Genomic DNA, 7,028 nt, shown 5'->3' with positions numbered 1-7,028 from the left:
TTCTGTAGCTTTCTGTGAACTTCTAAATCTGCTGCTTAGTGGCATCTTTTCAGGTCTGATACTGCCTCTAGTGGCGTGGGGTGTAACACCACTAACAAAATCACATCGCTAAATGAGAATACCACCAAGTCTTTATTATTTACTATTAATTTCGGCATTACTGGCACCGTAAAAAATAAGTTCTCTAATAAAAGACCATAATTTTTTATTTTCTGAATGTTGTAGAGCTAATTAAATGACCTAATTACAAGACCTTAATTATAAACAAGGTCTTGTTTATAATGTATAAATAATACCTTTAAACATTATAAATAATATCTATATATCCATCAATTATAGGAGGAATAAAAGGTAAAAGGAGACATGAAAAGCAACATAATAATACTATTTACAATGTACACATAAGAAGCTTAATTGAGCAAAAGTCAATAAGAAACAAATGAATTAGGTTCACAGAATAACGAATCTGGTTGATATAACCAGGGTTGGTAAACAGATACCTGTACAAATTCACCTTTTTATTTTTACCATGTATATTATTCTGAGAGACGTTTTGTTGGTAGAGTCTCATACATAGGAAACAATCAGATGGAACAGCAGCATTTAATCTATCATGGTGGAAATTTTCCTTCAACTCTAAAGTGATCAAATAAAACACTTTCATAGAATCACAATATCAACAATTTGTGCAACGAGTAAAACACTTAGAATGCTAAAGATAAATGTTATAATTTAGTCTGGTTAAGAATAATTGTTGCACTGTCAATAAATGATGCCTTCATGAGCTCAGAGGTTCAAACTGATGAATAGGGTTATGCTATGCTCTCTGCCATTGAAAGTTTTCTTAAAAGATTGTCAGTTGTTCTGCAGTTCTTGTGACCAAACCAGATGAAAAGTTAAAACACAACATTGTCTTGTACACAACCTCTAGTTTAACCCCAAGATCTCTGGATCTCCTCAAAAGGCAGAGTCTCTGAGAACAGTTCTTAGAAACACAGCCACTGCTCTCAGTAAAGTTGAGCTGACTGTCCAGGAATCCTCCAAAGTATTTAAAATTAGCCACAGTTTCAAAGGTTCTGACCAGAACTCGGTTCTGTTAAAGCCCGGATCCATGGAACCTGTTCAAATCCTGCAATCAGGGCGGATCAGCGGACTGTTGGCGCCCTCTTCTGGTTGATATAAGGTATTACAATATTGTGACTGTGATAAATAAATGGCCACTGGGGGCGCTAGACCATCCTATGATCCGCTGTATTCTCCAGCTCATCCGGGTTTAAATCATATTTCTGACCCTATATTCTATATTTTAACATTTCTCATCACAGACAGAAGTTAACCAGGTTTCAGTTAAAGATTTCTGGCAAGGCAAGAGTTGAAGATGACCCAGAAATACCAGAGATTCTGCAGAACCGGACTGGGTTGAGGTTCTAAAGAACAATCCAGGTGAGACATGAATCAGAGAATATTTGATCTGTTTTCTCTATGCTGTCATTCCGAACCAGATTCTGCTCGTTATTTGACTTAAAATAGTCTGTTGTTAGTTATAATTGGAATTTAACGATAGCCTGCGGTAGGCTTTGAGTGTGTGGTACACTGTATGGAAATACGCATGTACAGCGGACCGTAGCGGGTTCAGACTGAGGATTTTGCGCTCCCTCCGTCGTAAAAGCTGGGTTTTCTTAAGTTTATGTCTTTTTCCCTGGAGACCCATGGCTGTGCTCCTTAAAGAAAGAAATTTAGGAATTGTGTATTTTGAAATAACCTGGGGTAGGTTTATTCAGTGTGTGGGACACTTTAAAAAATGGCTTGCGGGAAGCTTTGACAATAGTCTGAGGTAGACTGTTAAGGAATCAAGTATTAGTGTTTGGCACACTTTAAAAATAGCTTGCGGGAAGCTTTGACAAATAGTCTGCGGTAGACTTTATAAACGGCCTGCGGTAGGCTTTGATATGGTGCATTTTTTATTTTTTGGCCGGCATTTTATTTTTCCCCGTCTGTCTGTTACGTTTGTCTGAAAACGTGTTTGTGTTCTCTCTGTGTGTGCTGCTTTGTGTGCCGGCTGCCGTGGAAGTGCGCTGTTTGTCCTCAGAGCTTTGTGTGTGCGTATGTGTGTCTGCGTGTGTGTCTGTGTGGCCGTGTGTGTGCGCGTGCACGAGTTCGGGCTGGCTGTGTGTTTCAGCAGAGTGTTAAGTTGTTTGGATAGCGCTGTGTGTGTGAATTTGCATTGATTTTGCTGCGTTTTATTGTGAAGTTATTATGGACACTGAGTTGCGACACGTGCTATACGCTATTTTATGGTCGGGGTTCGTTGAAGAGTCTTAACGGGGAAAGTAGAACGATGGCGAAAACGTGGTCGTTTAGTTTAAAAATAAATAAATAAATAAAATAAGAGATAAGTAAATAAAACTGGTACCAGAAAACAAAATTATTGGTTGTGGTTTGATTTTTACATAACTTTGAGATGTCTCTCTTTTTAAACGTGCACGGGGAATTAAACGGTTCCTGACGATTGGACTTTAAAATTAATTAAATTGACACATGAAAATATGTTAATAAAACATTGGACAATTCCTGAAGCTTCAGTAAATTTGATATAAATTTCAGTAAATTTGATAAAAATTACAGTTAAATTTGATAGAATAATGACCACAGACTGACACTTGGGGACTGATGAAATTTTGACTGACTATAAAACCTGGCCAGATGTGTGTGTTTTGTGTTTTCTGTAATGTGTTGTGTGTTTTTGTTTGTGTTATAATTCATGTTGGTTTGACAGAGTGTGTGATTGGAGATAAAATACCATTTGGTATTTTATGTCATATAAATACTGAATTTTTCTCAGTGCTGTTTGATGGTGCAAAATTTCTAGTTTTTACAAACATCCTCTGTGTTAAATTGAACTAACTTCTTAAAATTAAACAATAACAGCAGTAACTGTGACCTGCAGTGTACAGTTTGGAAGGTGATTAAAGGATAGAATCTTGATAAAATACATTATCTGAACAAATTGAAATTACAATATGGGTTCTACGGTTAAATAAATGAATAAATAAATAAAGAAAGAAAGAATAAGCCAAGAAAATTAGGTCACAGAGGATTCTAGAAATGCTGTCTTGGCAAATTAATAGTTAAATACATAAATATCCTGAATGAATAAATGGCTAAATACATGACTGATTAGGTAGAGAAATAAATAAAATAAAACTGTGTATAGAATTGAGAACTAAAATTGTGGATAAAATGTTAATTATTCCTTCTACGCTGAGAAGGTAGCAGAAAAATAGGATAAAATACAATGAGTTAAAATAGGACCTTTTCAATGAGTTGAGGATACAGACAAAAAACAGAACAGATTTTTAGAGAAACAGGCTCTAACTGTAAGAGGAATTGCTCAGATAACAACAAACTGCAATATGCAACTGACTCTAGATAGTTTCACAATCAGTCTTTTTCAAACTGACCAACACTTTAGCATAGTTAAAATATTATTAAATCTACAGGACTTACTGATAATAAGACAGAATAAAATGGAAGTAACTCACTTGTTAAATAGAAATTGATTAAATATAGACAAGTTTGATAACATCGACAAGATTTGTTATTGCAGGATCATGTTAAGTTAGAAATAACTTATGGGTTAATGAAAGAGGATTTGGTGGGATTTGGTGGGACTTTTGTAGAGAATAATGTAGATCAGGGGACTTGCAGCCGCTCCAGGAGGGCCACAGAGCTGAGCTGTAAAGCCTGCCCCACTAGATTCCACTAATTAACATGTGGAGCCTCTTTGCATACCACTGTAGAGTATAGGAAGTTGTAGAGAGTGTTTAGCGTTACACTACGCAGGATTTGATATAGTTTGGTTTCCTAGATTTAGTGGACCGTTTTCTCTAAAATTTGTTTTCATTGGTTTGACTCCCATTTAGTTAATTTTAAATGTCAGTTCTTTATATTTTGTTAAATCTACCAAATTAATTTCTTTCTTTTGAGTTACCAGTTTCCTCTTGACCCGTTCGAAAGGGGGAGGGGGAAATTCAGTCTTCAGTTTAATTTCTTTCATTTGTTGATTTGGTAATATTCTGACCAGTATTTGTCAAAATTTATCATTTTTGGATTTTCTTAAGAATATATTTTGAATTTTTTTTTTTTCTTTCCTTTTTCAACGTCTCTCTGCCTGGTTTATGCATAACCTTCACTGAGTTTTTAATTGGTAAACACGTTTTGTCAAACACTGCTGAAAATTTTTGAGAAGTTTCTACAACGAATTATTTGATAATCATGAGAGTTAAATTGAATACTGAGTTTTGAAACTGTAATGTGAAATGTTTTTTGAACATAATAATCTTGAAGGTTTAAAGCATGCTATAATAAATTGTTCTGTTTGTTTTTGAAAGGTTTACTTTTTAGACGAGGGCAACATTGCATATCGGTGGGATTTTTCTTAGCTTGAATAATAACCCTGTTTCATCAACATCGTTATTTCACATACTAGAAATAGTGATACATTAGCCAGTAATGTATCAAAGGGGGAGAAGATGCATGGGTTCATCTTTTATAATACTTAAACAAATTTTTGAAGAACATGTCTGATCTGTGCTACACATAAAAGTGAAAGGAAAATATTTTCTGGTAATATATGTGCTTATTTTAAATAGGTTTGAGTTGTTCTCCATTAAAGGATTTTCTGACAATGGGCTAACATATTTTGAGAAAATAGATAAATTTATAGTGATAATGAAGCATATTTTGGTTAATTAACTTGGGAAAATAATTATAGAAATTAAAATATTATTGTGTCAGCCATGTTCAGAGCATTAATTTAATGGAGCATGAATGTTTTAAGAAATGTTTTGAAGAATCTGTTCTTGATTAAAGTTATCACTAATCAGTAAAAGTACATAGGCGGGATTATAATGATTTTTGTAAACTTGATTTTGATTTTTTGATTTACATTCATTTACAACGAATTTGGATAAAACTTTAAATTCGACGACAAGTAAAAGCCTAGGTAATGTCGGTATATTTTGAAAATGTCTGGATTTGTTTCATTATAATTTCTCCAAGTCTAACTTTTTGAATTTTGTTTAAGGAATGCATGTAAAATGATTTAGACAAATAACCAGTAGGATCTAGTTTCTTCTATAAAAGTAATTTAAACTGGACTGTTTAATTTACATTGATTTTCATTTTTAATGGTAAATGTAAGCTTTACAACTACATTTTTAGGTTTTTGTGTTTGTTTTGTTTCGTTTGTTTGATCCTATTTTTACAAGATTGCTTTAAGAAAAGATCTGCATTTGTTTGATATTCTGGCAAAACGTTACTTTGGAAACATGTCTTTTGAAGCAAATGATTACAGGGTTTTGGTGTTTTCCATCGGTTAGGAGCTATAGTATATTATAATAGAAACGTAAATTGAAGGGATCACATCCACCATTTGATGAACAGAACTGGACAGAGTAGGAGATAAGGTTTCACGTGATGTGTTGCTCATGGTTTTACACACAGACTGCCCTGGAGCTCGGTGCTCCAGGCCTCTGGACTCTGTCATACAAGCTGTGTCATGCGAGGCGGGGGTGGGGCTGCTTGGAGAAGCGGCTTCACACTTATTTCGAAGATAACAGCCACAGAGCCACGAGCGTTGGAGGATTCACTTGAACACAAAGTGAATTGAAGATGTTTGTGTTGAATTACACAACTGAATGATGCCTTTGGATAAATCTGATCTCTGTTTTGTCATTATAGTTTTGCAGCTGGTTTCCTGGTGCCCTGCGGATGTGGTCTCCTTCAAAGTCTGCGTTCTTTGATAAAAAGGATTAAAATAATTTCCCTGGATGGAAAATAACAAAACAAATTTATTTTTAGGTGAAACCATCGTTTGATTATGCTGACTGTAATGAAGATGATATTAAAGAATGTGGTAATTGTGTTTCTGAGGCTAATGAAATTCATGTTGAACACAAAATGTCTGTTTAATGACCTGTGACAGGTCGTTTCTTGAGGTTTCCAGTCGAAGAAGATCAGGCTACAAGAGGATCATCATCGACATTAATCTTTATTGCGTGTTTTTCGTTCGTTGAGAACTCTGGAAAGGACTTTCGTTTCGTTTTTTGCGCGCAATTTTTGAACATTTCTTGACGAAGACTTCATATTTTTTGAGAGACTGTCGATGGACAAAAAAAAAAAAAAAAAAAACAGAAAAAGACGAGCAGCAGATTGTAACTTTGTGTGTTTCTCATTTTGGCAGATTGTAATTTTGTGGTGAATGTTGTCCTTTAAGTTGCAGACATTTCTTACTAATTTTTCTATGTATGTTTCTGTTTTATTTTTTCATTGTGCACTTTGGGTTTTGTTTATCCTGTGTTTTTGTTTTATGATTTTATATTTCTGTAAGGATGAGTCGTTTTTACCCTTGGGTTTTGTTTGAAAAGGGGGAACTGTATATAATTAGGCTACGTCAACCTTTTGTTTTCTATTTTTTTGTTTTGTTTTATTTTTTTAATACATAGTTTTGGTTCTGCATTAGAAGGCTTAATCAATTTTTATTGAGGTCTTTTTGAAGACCTCAAAAGGGGGAACTGTAAAGAAAATAATTATTGTTTGGTGCTTAATATAGCTAATCCACGACATGTGTAAAGGTATAGCCAACACTTTAATTTGGAATAGTTTCTGTTGAGCAGTTGGGAATTCAGCAGACAAAGCAGGGCCTTTTTTCCTCCCCCTTTTGACAGACACAGCAATAAAATTTACAATTCCGAGAGAGCAGAAGAGACTTCTTGGCGCCTCTCCCCGTACCTGGCACGGCCCAAGACGGAGTGGTCCCCCCTTTCGCCTAGACAAAAACCAGACATCGGGGCTGTGATGAGGGGAGTTTCTAAGTTTCTAATTGGTCAAAGAACGGAACGCCTTGACTGCATATATTAAATAGGGAAACACCTCTTTCATTAAAAGTACAAGTCAGCAAGCCAACAGAGAGGTTTTTTCATCTTTTCCTCCACATTTTGGGCGCCTTTGTCTGTCTTATGTGTTTC

This window comes from Xiphophorus hellerii, chromosome 5 (genome assembly GCF_003331165.1).
Source record: "Xiphophorus hellerii strain 12219 chromosome 5, Xiphophorus_hellerii-4.1, whole genome shotgun sequence".
NCBI classification, from domain to species: Eukaryota; Metazoa; Chordata; class Actinopteri; order Cyprinodontiformes; family Poeciliidae; genus Xiphophorus; species Xiphophorus hellerii.
Note: the sequence above shows the minus strand (reverse complement) of the source record.